Source organism: Marmota flaviventris, chromosome 9 (assembly GCF_047511675.1).
Source record: "Marmota flaviventris isolate mMarFla1 chromosome 9, mMarFla1.hap1, whole genome shotgun sequence".
Classification (NCBI taxonomy): Eukaryota; Metazoa; Chordata; class Mammalia; order Rodentia; family Sciuridae; genus Marmota; species Marmota flaviventris.
In genome coordinates this window covers 53,576,455-53,590,469 of record NC_092506.1, presented here as the reverse complement: position 1 = coordinate 53,590,469, position 14,015 = coordinate 53,576,455, and the positions used below count along the sequence as shown (strand labels likewise).

General features: G+C 39.5%; 1 pseudogene; it reads left to right on the top strand.

Annotated features, from left to right (window-relative positions):
• The first annotated feature begins 3,011 nt into the window (after positions 1 to 3,011).
• Positions 3,012 to 3,460, top strand: LOC114098244 (cytochrome c oxidase subunit 7A2, mitochondrial pseudogene; annotated as a pseudogene).
• The last annotated feature ends 10,555 nt before the right edge of the window (positions 3,461 to 14,015 follow it).

The following is a 14,015-nucleotide window of genomic DNA, read 5'->3' as shown; positions in this document are numbered from 1 at the left end:
TGCTAGGCAAGCACGCTACCGCTTGAGCCACATCCCCAGCCCCTGTATTTACTTATTTTTTTTTAATACGAACTATCACAGAAAGTAAAAGAGGAGGGAGTACTTTCATCTAATTTTGCGTCCAGCATTGCCCTGATTTTAAGGCTAAATGAAAATAAAGACACTATAAGAAAAAATATATATGTACCCATTGTACCCATATCTCTTACAAATACAAAACATTTTAACTACACATTAGCATATCAAACACATTGCACATATAATATACACTCTGGCCAAGTTGTATTTAAATAAAGAATAAAAATTTAGTTCAATCTTTGTAAAAAAAAAAAAAAAATCCAGTTTAATATTCCCGGATGGAAATTCTTTTCAACAAAAGAACTGGATATCCAAAAATAATCTCAATCCTTATCTTACATCATTAGCAAAAAATTAATTTGAGATAGATCATAGCTCTAAATGTAATTGTTAAAAACAATAATTCATCTAGAGGAAAACATCCTTTCGATCTAGGGATAAAAAGATCTAGAACACTGAACATGAAAGGAAAAAAGAAAAGTGGTTTCTCAGGGAGTCAGAGAGGGAGGATGTTGTCCTAAAAATAGATCAGAATGTGGTGACCCAAGTTAGGAATTTAGAACTAGTTTTTAAGTCTTCTGTGTTCCAGCAGCTGTCAGACAAGGCAGACCAGAAGCCAGTGGGATCAGATCCCTGGAAACCAACTGGTGAAATTGCACAGAAGTAGGCTATTGATGCATGATAGGCAGTGTTGGCACCTTCAAATACTGGCACAGCAGTGAGTTCTGTCCCCATACTGCAAGGGGAAAGGCCTGGACTCCAGTCAAGGGCAACCATCCAGGCCAGATTCTCTGGATTGACATCACTTGTGTGCCAAAAGAATGCAGACAGCTTTGACTGCCTTTTCATTTGTGCTGGGTGGAGAGAGGATTAGAGAAGAGTCCAAATTTTAAGGCTTTGAGGCTTGGCCCTCTGGACTATTTCTCTGTGTGCTGCTATCTGCCCAGGCCAGCAAAAAGTCTTGATCTCTCAAGAGTCAGATTATCAGAACCAAGAATATGATAACCTTTTCAAAATAATAACTGCATTTTTAATTTTTTTTAAAACAGGATATGTCTTCAATCCTCATTATATTTTATGATATATTTTATGGATCTATTTGTTTATTGCTCCTTTCCAATCAGAATATAAGGTCCATGAAGACAGAGAACATACTCTGCTTCATTCAATACTATCTTCTCAAACCTCAGAAGAGTGTCTGACATGAAAAATTACCAAAAAGATTTTGTGGAATTATTAAAAATATTATTGCCCAAAAAGTAAAATTCAAAAAGTAAAAATTAAGAATCTCTATCCATATCTCCATCTAGTCCTACTTCTTGAAGATAACCATTATAACATTTTTATGTATAATATCAAGCCAAGAACAATTTATCTTGTTTATTTCTATATATCTTAAGCAGAGCACAGTGCTTGGCATAGATAGAAGAAGTATTTGATAAACCTATTTTAAAAATTCATTGGATGAGTTATAAGTAGTGTTGGGGTTAGGGTGGGGTGGTGAAGTAGGCTTTAAAAAAAAAAAAAGTCAGCAGCTGTACTCTATTTCTCCAAACAAGTTAGAGTAAGTTCCTTGGGTTAGGCATCCATTTATACATCTCAAGTACCCAGGAGCTTCCTAAATACTCTACCAGTTATCTATTGAGCACTAACACAATGGTCAACATAATGATGAAGAGGAATTTAATTCTCCAGCCCACTTAAAAACTTCAGACTTCTTTGAATGAGACTTTTTGCCCTATTAAACTGGCCCAATGCCTTTCTACCAAGTCATGCTACTCCCAGGGTAGAATTCCCATCTCCAAGGGCTCTCTAAGACTCTTGACTGCTAGCCAAATAGCATGAGGAGACCATCCCACAGGACAACAGACATGGATACTCATGCTCATGCCCAGCATGCCCGGATGGGCTGCTACCCAGTTAGGACCTCTGAGAGACCATGATCTGTCAACATCTCTTTGTGAGAGTGTCTGAGGGGATTTGTCTGAGCGCCAGCCTCTCTGTGGAAAAGGCCAAGCCAGAAGCGAGCGACTCAGTCATACTGAAAATACAATATTGAAGCACTAAGCTGGAATGTAGCAATTTTCAGCTGTCACACCAAACTCAAAGTGAAATCACATTTTGCACAGACTTCCAAAAACGTAATCATATGAAAACTATTTGTATTGCTTTCAAGCATGGTTCAAAGCCATTTACCACAAATAAGAAAGTCTAGGGCTGGGGGCTGTAGCTCAGAGGCAGAGAGCTAGCCTGGCACGCGTGGGGCACTGGGTTCGATCCTCAGCACCACATAAAATAAAGTTATTGGGGGCTGGGGATGTGGCTCAAGCGGTAGCGTGCTCGCCTGGCATGCATGCGGCCCGGGTTCGATCTTCAGCAACACATACAAACAAAGATGTTGTGTCCGCCGAAAAACTAAAAAAATAAATATTAAAAATTCTCTCTCTCTCTTTAAAATAAATAAATAAATAAAGTTATTGTATCCACCTATAATTTAAAAAAAAGAAGAAGAAAAGAAAGTCTAGGGGCTGGGGATGTGGCTCAAGCGGTAGGGCGCTCGCTTGGCATGCGTGCGGCCCGGGTTCAATCCTTAGCACCACATACAAACAAAGATGTTGTGTCCGCTGAAAACTAAAAAATAAATATTAAAAAATTCTCTCTCTCTCTCTCTCTCTAAAAAAAAAAAAACAGTCACAGAGCTGGGAAAAATTACACAAGGAAAAAAAAAAAGAAAGTCTATAGCAGGATCTTTGTTTAGAAGCATAAATATATAAGGCAAAGTGGTTGTTTTCTATTTTACTTCAGAAAACATTTAGTTATCGATAAATTTATGTGCTGAGCATAGAAGAGTGACCTAGGGAGGATTCCTTCATAGTTAATAACTTTATTGAAGCAATAGATCTTCAAATCTAGTCTGGCGTGGTTATTTTCGTTCTTGGCGTTCAGTTGTCACGGTTGGTGGGCAGTAAGTGAGGCAAGATGCTGTGGAATCTGCTGGGTTTTCATCAGATTGCCCAAAGGACCATCAGCACTGCCTCACGCAGACATTTTGAAAATAAAGTTCCAGAGAAACAAAAGCTGTTTCAGGAGGATAATGGAATTCCGGTGAATCTAAAGGGTGGAGTAGCTGATGCCTTGCTGTATAGAGCCACCATGGTTCTTACAGTTGGTGGAACAGCTTATGCCATATATCAGTTGGCCATGGCTTCATTTCCCAAGAAGCAGGATTGACTTCAGTCATCTCAACAATCGTTTGGTTCAGTTTAATTCAGCTCTCTATGGACCAGAACTCTGATAAATAACAGAGCTCTTCTTTGGGGACCAGTATTTATTGACTTGTACTAACTGCCACCAATAAAGCAGTCTTTACCATGAAAAAAAAAAAAAAGATCTTCAAATCTACACATTTATATTCCATTTACTTTTCAAAACTATTTCATTAAACAAAGCATTTATTTAAGGATCTAAGGAAATAAGTTAAAAACATTTTCTATTATCCAGATTAAAGAGCCACAGCATGGGATGGGGACATAGGTTGGTGGTAGTATGCTTGTGTAGCATGTGCAAGGTCTTGGGTTCTATGCCCACACTGTGGGGACCAGGAAAGGGGTTGTTTTCTTTCTTTCTTCCTTCCTTCCTTTCTTTTTTTTTTTTTTTTTTTTTTTTTTTTTGGTACCAGGGATTGAACCCAGGGACACTTTACCAGTGAGCCACATCCACACCCACTCACACCCCCACCTTTTATTCTTTTTACTTTTGAGACTGAGTCTCGCTAAGTTTCTTAGCACCTCACTAAATTGCTGAGGCTGATCCTGAAATTGCCATCCTCCTGCCTCAACCTCTGGAGCTGCTGGGAGGCATGCAGCACCATGCCCAGTTTGGGGGAGGGGGTAATTTCTAAGATTAGGATGAAGGGAGCAAGAAGCCTAAGGGCAAACCAGAGAGTGAGCACCTCTGTAAGTTTTATGCTATAGGCACCTCTCTCCCTTCACCCAGATCTGCTAGAAAAACCAACTCCTCTGGCAATGCCATTCTAAGAGCTACCTTGTCCATTTTAGAAAATGTACTTTAAAGAGTTGCCATATAGGGCTGGGGATGTGGCTCAAGTGGTAGCGTGCTCGCCTGGCATGTGTGCGGCCCGGGTTCGATTCTCAGCACCACATACCAACAAAGTTGTTGTGCCCACCGAAAACTAAAAAATAAATATTGGGATTCTCTCTCTCTCTCTCTCTCTCTCTCTCTCTCTCTCTCTTTTAAAAACAAAACAAACAAACAAAAAAAAAGGGTGGCCATGTAGAGGCTGGGGTTACAGCTCACCAATAGAGCTCTTGCCTCGCACAAGTGAGGCACAGGGTTTTATCCTTAGCACCACATAAAAATAAATAAAATAAATAAAGTAAAGATATCATGTCCATCTTTTTAAAAAAATCCTTAAAAAATTAGCCATGTATATGAAAGCATCACCCCACACATTACCTAGTCATTATAAATAAGGAGATTCCTTTATAATGGAGAAAACTAGTAGATACCATCTTAACGAAGTGATCAAACTTATTACCAAAAATGAGATAGAGTGACATTTTATGAAACGCTGCACTGAGTACATAATAGTCCTAATCTAGTATTCCTGTCTCAAAATGCACAGCCTGAATCTAGTCATGAGAAAAAAAATTAACAAATACAAATTAAGGGACTTTGTGCAAACTGACCCAGACTCTAATAAAATGTTTATGATTCTTTGCCAAAGACCAAAACCAGGGATTTGGGGTATAGCTCAGTAGTAGAAGGTGTGTTTGGCATGAACAATGGTCCAGGTTCAATCCCCAGCACCCCAACAAGAGAAAGAGAGAAGAGAAAAAAAAAAACAGGAAAGAAAGAAGAGAAAGGAAAAAAGCTAGAAATTTTTCTAAATTCAAGCATACTAAATAAATGTAACAGCCAAGCACAGTGACACATGCCTGTGAATCCAATTTGGGAGGCTGAGGCAGGCAGATCACGGAATTCGAGGCCAGCCTCAGCAATTTAGCAAGCCCGTGTCTTTTTTTTTTTTTTTTTTAATTATTTAAAAAAATTTTTTTTTTTAGAGAGAGAGAGAGACACAGAGAGAATTTTAATATTTATTTTTTAGTTATCAGCGGACACAGTATCTTTGTTTGTTTGTGGTGCTGAGGATCAAACCCGGGCCGCACGCATGCCAGGCGAGTGTGCTACCGCTTGAGCCATATCCCCAGCCCGCAAGACCCTGTCTTAAAACAAAAATAAAAAAGGCCAGGATGTAGCTCAACGACAGAGCACCCCTTGAGTTCCATCTCCAGTACCAGCCAGGTGTGGTGATACAGGCCTGTAATCATAGCAACTCAGGAGGTTGAGGCAAAAGGTTTGCAAGTTCAAGGTCAGCCTCAGCAATTTAGAGAGGCCAAAGGCAACTTAGTGAGACCCTGTCCTAATTTTTTTTAAAAAACCAAAAAGGCCTGGGATGTAGCTCAGTGGTAAAGTGCCCCTGGGTTTAATCCCTAATGCCTATTCCCACCCCACCCCCCACAAAAATCAATCCCCAGTATTGAAAACAAAAAGTATGGAAAAAGGAATATGGTATCAATTTGCCATTTGCCATATGGAACCCTCAATTCAATTCTGGATTGAAATTAACAAAGAAAAAAATTCTGTGGCTGTAAGATATTATTGGGACAAGTGGGGAAATTTTAGTACAGATTGTATAATAGATGATAGATGATAGCATTATATGAATATTAAATTTATTTAGTATGGAAATCATATCATGGTTATATATGAGAATATCCTTATTCTGAAGACATGCATTTTAGGGGTAAAGTATTACATTATCAGCATCTTATTTTAAAGTGGTTCAGCCAAGGAGTGTGTGTGTGTGTGTGTGTGTGTGTGTGTGGTGTGATGGTGTATGTGTAAGGGAGGGGAGAGAGAAAGTAAATGAGGGAAAGTTAGCAGTTAGGCAATCTAGATGAAAGGCATTTGAGTAGTTATTCTACCCTTCTATTTACCTATTTGTTTGTTCATTCATTCATTTTTGTGATACTAGGGATTGAATCCAGGACTTTGCAAATGCTAGCTAGTGCACTACCTCTGAGCGACATCCTTAGCCTTTTATTTTATTTTATTTTGAGACAGGCTCTGGCTACATTGCCCAAGCTGGCCTAAAACTTGTGATCCTCCTGCCTTAGTCTTCTGAGTAACTGAGATTACAAATATGCACCACTGTGCCAGGTAGTTACTGTACCATTCTTGCAATTTTTATGCAGGTTTAAAAATTTTCACAATAAAAAGCTGGGAAATTATGTAAACATACATACCTATTTACATATTATGCTTAAAGACTATAGTTTTTTGTCTGTTTAGTATCCCTTTCTTCCTTTCTATACTAACAGACTTATCCCATTACCTCCTCCCAATCATGGAACATCTTCCTTTGACCACAGTGATTTGTTCAAAGTAATGGTGAGAACTCAAAAGTATTCAACAATCAGCAAGCTGGTTGAATATAAACCCTGATCCAAAGATAGGCATGTGCATAAGAGGAGCTGATCCAATTACTTCCCCTGGATTTAAGAAAAAAAAAAAAATGGTCCTGGAAAACAGAGAAGCTCTTTTTGTATTCTTTCAGTCCCTAATGCCTTAAGAGAGGGAACTGTATATAAAAGGTACAGAGAGGGTTCCAAAGACCTTCAAGTCTCAGGTTCCAGTATTCCTAAAGTCAGTTTCACTCCTGCCCCTTCCAGAGTTTGTTTAGATGAGCCAACAGATCACCTGGGGGTTATGCTGGTTTGATATGAGGTTCTGTCACTTCCAAGCAAAGGCATACTTTATTTTCCCAGAATTTAATTAAGGCCATAAAACTAATTCTTTATTTATTATAAAATTAGTCTTGTGGGGCTGGGGTTGTGGCTCAGCGGTAGAGCACTCGCCTCGCAAATGCGAGGCCCTGGGTTCGATCCTCAGCATCACATAAAAATAAATAAATAAAATAAAGGTATTGTGTCCAACTACAACTAAAAAATAAATATTTAAAAAAATTACTCTTGGGACTGAGGTTGTGGCTCAGTGGTAGAGCACTTGCCTTGCACATGTGAGGCACTGGGTTCGAGCCCAGCACCACATAAAATAAATAAATAAATAAAACAAAGGTATTGTGTCCATGTTCAACTAAAAAATTTTAAAAATTAAAAAAAAAAAGAAAAGAAATAGTCTTGCAGTTTTATTAATGTAGTATTTTCTCTGAAACAAACAAAAAAGTTAATGAAAAGGTTGGTTTTCCCACATCATTTGCAGTGGCCAGTTAATACAGATCAAATTAATAAGACACAATCAGACATGCATGTTGAGTGGGGCTTCTGGGAATCTATTGTTTAAAAGAATTTATAGAAAAATAAGCAGTTTGTTTAAGCCTCCTTGCCATCTTTTGGGACAGGCAGAAAGAGCACTGGATGTAGAAAGCCTGAATTCAAACCCTAGATTGGTTTCTTATTGACCTCTAACCTTGGCAAATGATTTAACTCTTACTTCACTTTCCTCATCTGTAAAATTGAACTGAATAACAATCACTATCACACTAAGTAGATACTAGCCTTAGTAGATATTCAATACATATTCTTTGGGGTGCTCTTAAAGTGCTTAAAATCCAGAAGCACTCTGAGTATCACCTGGCCTTCTGCTCTCCAACCTACATCAGCCACACTGAACTCTGTCACACATCCTTCCTGGGAGAGACTATTTAGCAGGCACTGTGAGAAGCAAAAGTATTCTGATTGTAAACTGTTCCTGTTCTTCAGAACAATAACAAAAATTAAGTGTCAATGCCTGTCTTCTGTCCAGCATGCATTATACTACAGTAATCTAGTGCTAAGGGTGCAACTGGGTTAAAATGAAAAGTATGCACTCATTCATTGGAGGATACCACTTAATCAGAGATCAGTAGCAGCAGCAGAACAAAACTGTACTAGAGTAGTAGATATCAAGGATGCATCCCCAACAATAGGCAACTAGCTGCTAGAGAAAATTTCTCAGATGCCTCACCTCCTTCTAGGCTATCTTCTGAGAACAGGGAAGGAGACAAGGTGTTCCAGAGCAAGACCTGTCCTCCACATGCCCTCCAGGACACAAGAGTAGGAGGAAGATTGAAAAAGTTAATCAATTTCCTCCTGTTATAAGTCTAACTCGTATTGGAGAGGCTCAGCACTTTGATCCAATTGCGAAATTAATGTTTTAAACCAAATGGAACTGAGTTTTAGCAGTCAAGTAGTAGAATCTGCCTGGGTAGCTAAAGAACAAAGAGAGGGATTTGCGACAGAACAATTGATAGTCAAAAATAACACTTAGGTGGATTATAGGCCCATGCCTGTAATCCCAGCAGTTTGGGAGGATGAGGCAGGTAGATCACAAGTGTGAGACCAGCCTCAGCAACTTAGCAAGGCCTTGTCTCAAAATTAAAAATAAGAAATAAAAAGGGCTTAAATGTATGTCAGTGGTAAAACGCCCTAGATTGATTTTCTTTCCTTTTTTCTTTCTTTCTTTCTCCAGTACTAGGGATTAAAGCCAGGGAACTTTACCACTGAGCAACATTTCCAGCCCTTTTTAAATTTTTTAATTTTCATACAGGGTCTCACTAAGTTGCTCAGGCTGTGATCTCCTGCCTCAGCTACCCAAGTCACTGAGATTACCAGGCACACAGTCACCATGCCCCGTTAGCACCCTGGATTTTAGTTCCAAAAAACAAACAGGCAAAAAACAACAGCACAAAACACTTAATAAATAATTTCTGAGTATTTACTGTGTGTTCAATCTGGTCAAGAACTTTATATAGTCATTTCTCGATATTTGCAGGGAATTGGTTTTAGGATCAACTCATTTTGCATTTCTGCAAATGCTCAAGAAGCTGTTTTTGTTTGTTTGTTTGTTTTAATTTTAGTACTAGGAATTGAACCCAAGGGCGTGCTACCATTAACTACATCCCCAGCCATTTTATTTTTATTTTGAGACAGGATCTAAGTTACCAAGGCTGGCCAGGAACTTGTAATATTCCTACCTTAGTCTCCTGAGTAGTTGAAATTACAGGGCTGAGCCACCAGCTGGGCTTCAAGAATCTTATATAGAGCCGGGTGGTGACCCATGTCTGTAATACCAGCAATTTGGGAGGCTGAGGCAGGAGGATTGCATGTTTAAAGCCAGCCTCAACAATTTAACAAGGCCCTAAAGCAATTTAGCAAGACCATATCTTAAAATAAAAAATTAAAAAAGGTGGGCTGGGGTTGTGTCTCAGTGGTAGTCGAAAGTGTGAGGCACTGGGTTGGATCCTCAGCACCACATAAAAATAAGTAAACAAAATAAAGGTATTGTGTCCATCTACAACTAAGAAAAAAAAAATTAAAAAGGGGAGCTGGGGGTGTGGCTCAGTAGTAAAGTGCCCCTGGATTCAATCCCTAGTACCAAAAGAAGGTGGGAAAACACACACACACACACACACACACACAAGAATATAATATAAAATAGCATAGGGAGCCAGGCATGCTAGTGCACCCTTGCAATCTCAGCAACTTTGGAGGCTGAGGCAGGAGGATAACAAGTTCAAAGCCAGCCTCAGCAAAAATGACATGTTAAGCAACTCAGTGAGACCTGTCTCTAAATAAAATACAAAATCAGGCTGTAAATGTGGCTCAGTGCTTGAGTGTCCCTGAGTTTGATCTCTGGTACCATCCCCCGACCAAAAGAAAATGGCATAGGGGTTGAGGATATAGCAAGCTTGTCTAGCATGCAAGAGGTTCTGGGTTCCATTCCCAGCACTGCAAAATAAATAAATAAATAAATACATGAATAAACAAATAAAATTATGTACTGTTGACAAGATTAGACACCAAGGAATTAGCAGGAAGCAGATTTATTTATTTATTGGTTGGAACCAGGTTCAGAGGGCAAAGCTTTTCACTGTAACAAATCCCTCTGAACCTGGAGTTCAGGAATTTTTAGAACTTTGTACCCCGTGTATAGGGGGAGGGGCTCAGAGGTTCACAATCTACAGAAGTTCACATGACAACAGGTTTTTTGTTATTTTTTTCCCCCTCCTCTGGATTCTCAGCTCAGGCCAGGTTTTACAAAAATAACCCAAGGACATTTTCTCTCTTCTGTCTGTGAAAATCAGTACCTGGGAAAGAAATATATTTGTTTGTTTGTTTTCTCACACCAGTTGCCCTTAACTCTGAAATGCAAACGCCTCTATGAAAGCCTTGGGTTAGTTTTTCTTATCACACTGTGTTTCTGCAGTAATATCCCCTGCCTGAAAATAGTTCTACAGAGAATCTAAGAACGATTATGGTGGAGGTCTCTAGAGAAGCTTAATTAAGATTTTCTGTGGAGGAGAGTGGTGCCACCGCCACCTCAGTACTGTTTACACATAACCTACACACATCCTACCATGTACTTTTAATCACCTCCAGATTATCTATAGTATGGTTTATGTGTCATGTAGCTGTTGTACTGTATTATTTAGGGAATAATGAGGAGAGAAAAAAAAGTCTATATGTATTCAGTACAAATGCAGTTTTTGTTTGTTTATTTGTTTTTTCAAATATTTTCTATCTTAGCTGAATACGGTGCTGCACACCTGCAATCCCAGTGACTTAGAAGGCCGTGACAGGAGGATCTCAAGTTCAAAAAGCCAGCCTCAGCAAAAGCTAGGTGCTAAGCAACTCAGTGAGACCCTGTCTCTAAATACAGTACGAAATTCGAAATTGGGCTGTGGATGTGGAACAGTGGTCCAGTGCCCCTGAGTTCAATCCTCAGTGTTCCCCCACAAAAAATATTTTAATCTTCAGTAGGTGGTGGGTGTGGAACTTGAAGAAGTGGAGCCCATGGACCTATGTTAACCTTTCTCATCTTCACAACAACCCTGTGAGGTAGGTCCATTACAATCTCAACTGGACACAGGAAGGAATAGAGGCACAGAGAAGTTGATTTGTCTCATTTGAATCTGGGTAGTTCTACCCCAGAGTCATGCTCCTGACCAATATGCTTACTTGCTTTGTCCCAGACATGAGATTGCTCAGTAAGCCAGCTGCCCACAGATGAGGGGCCCACCACATATCCAGACCACATAGTACATCACTTCATAGCCCTATTTATTTATTTAAGTTGTCAATGGACCTTTATTTAATTAATTTATTTATATGTGGTGCTGAAAATTGAACCCAGTGCCTCACGCACACTAGGTGAGCACTCTACCACTGAGCCATGACCCCACCCCAGAGCCCTAATTTTCTACTTGCTTAAAGAATAAAATCTTTGCATGTAATCCCAGCAGCTAGGGAGGCTGAGGCAGGAGGATTGCGAGGTTCAGCCTCAGCAAAAGCAAGGTGCTAAGCAATTCAGGGAGACCCTTTCTCTAAAGAAAATACAAAATAGGTCTGGGGATGTGGCTCAGTGGTTGAGTGCCCCCAAGTACAATCCCCGGTACCCAAAAGAAAAAAACTGAAATCTTTCAGAATATGAATTTCAAGAACTCTTAGCATATTAAAAGGGGACATTTTAAAGATAAGGCCCACTTGGATTGTAGAAAAAAGGCCAAACTGATCATCTACCAAAAAGTCAAGAAGGCATTTGCTTCTCTGCTGTTGCCCACTTTTCCATTTTTTACGTGATGTTGAGAATTGAACCCAGTGCCTCACACATGCTAGGCAAGTGCTCTACCACTGAGCTACAACCCCAGCCCTCATTCCATTTTTTAATATATTTTTTTTAGTTGTACCCAATACCTTTGTTTTATTTTTTTATTTTTATGTTGTGCTGAGGACCGAACCCAGGGCCTCGCATGCACTAGGCAAGCACTCTACTGCTGAGCTACAACCCCAGCCCTCATTCTGTTTTTTAACAGCAAGGATTTTATATTAGAAAACAGTCCTTCAGAATAAAAATGTCTTTCTTAAGCTCATTGCCTCTTGTCAAAGATGTCTGTGTTGTATTTTTTAATAGTTTAATTCAATAAATATTATTGAGTACCTGAATTGTTGTGATAGGTCTTTGTCTCAAGTTAAATCACACTACCAGGAAAGGACAAAAACCACATAACTAACAATAACTCAAGTCTGATTGTAATAATACTTGTTCTAGTGGTGCTATGGAAACCAAAAGACTTAAAAGCTTGGTGTTCGTGGGGTATGTCAGGACCTTTATGGAAACTTCATGGAGGAATTAGCATGTGATTTGGATTGTGAAAACACGAATAGTATAGATAGGGAGCAAGGATGGGAAAACAGCATTCCAGGGAGGATAGAGCAAACCATGGAGATATAAAGTTCATGATATGTATGTCCTGGGAAAGACAGACTCTACAAGGCTGAAAGAAGGAGGGTGAATATGGGGACAGGGTAGGATTTAGGAAAGAAGCAGAGAATCAGGCAAGAGTGAGGTAGAAAGAAGATGCTACAGAGAAAAGGAACCCAGGGGAGAAGAAAGGAGCATTAGGAAGTGAAGTCTACAAGACTGTGCCAAAGACTAGGTGGGGGTGTGAAAAAAGGTTCAGTTGGGAGGAACTGGTGGTTGAGGCTAAAAAATTAATTTGAGGCTAGATTAGGGAAAAGTTCTGTTTGAGACATGTTCGAAGATTATCTAAGTGGGGTTATTCACTAGGAAAGTAAAAGTTAGGGTCTAAAGCTCAGCCAACTTTATGGCTATGAATAAGAAATAAGGAAGTCATCAACCTGTGATAGAGAAAAAAACTATGAGAGTAGATAGTTATTCAGTAACTAAGGTAGAAAAAGATGCAAAGATTGTGAAGACAGAGATACCTGTATAGGATAAGTAGAGAAAAGAAAACAGTGAAGAATAATGAGAATAACCTGTTGGAGAAGTAGAAGGAGAATCCATGGAACAGGAATTATGGATTCAAGAGAGAAGAGATTCAAGGAGATTCAAGGCAAGACATGGGGATGCATACCTGTAATCCGAGAAACTTCAGAGGCCGGGGCAGGAGGATTATAAATTCTAGGCCATCCTGGAAGAGAGCTGTTCCATTCATCACAACCAAGAAAAGGGGGTGGGTTAAGGAAAGATGAACCCTTCCAGGACATGCACACAGTGACCCACTTCCTCTAGCTATAGCCCCCTCCCCTGCTTATAGTTACTATCTAATCAGTCCATTCAAACTAGGATGGACTGATTTGTGTTGTTTTCATAATCTAATCATTTCACCTTCGAGTATTCCTGAATTAATACAAGAGCTTTTGAAGAACACTTCATATCTGAACCATAACATTCTCCCCCTGGTAACCAAAAGTTCATGTCCATACATTTAGTCCATCTCTAAGAGTCCCATAGTCTTAACAATTCCAACATTTCCCAAAGTCCAAGTCTACAGTCTCTTCTGAGATTTCAGGCAAACTCTTGGCTGTGAGCCCTTGTAAAAATCAAGAGCAACTTAACTTATACATGTCCAGTATACAGTGGTACAGAGTAAACTTTCCCCTTCTGGGGGGTGAAGTTGTTGCTTAGTGGTAGAGCTCTTGTGTAGCTCATGTGAGCTACACAAATTCAATATTCAGCACCACACAAAAATAAATAAATAAAATGTTTCCATCTACAACAACAACAATTTTAAATAAATAAATAAACTTTCCCCTTCCAAAATGAAGGAATAGGCACATAGAAAGAAGGAAAGGAGCCCTGTGCAGTGGCACACACCTATAATCCCAGGCTCCAGAGGCTGAGGTAGGAGGATTTCGAGTTCAAAGTCAGCCTCAACTAAAGCAAGGTGCTAAGTAACTCAGTGAGACCCTGTGTCTAGATAAAATACAAAATAGGGGTGGGGATGTGGCTCAGTGGTTGAATGCGCCTGAGTTCAATCCCCAGTAACCAAATATATATATATATATTTAGCTAGGCAATGCTAGCCAGAGAATATGTTACAACTCCAGAGT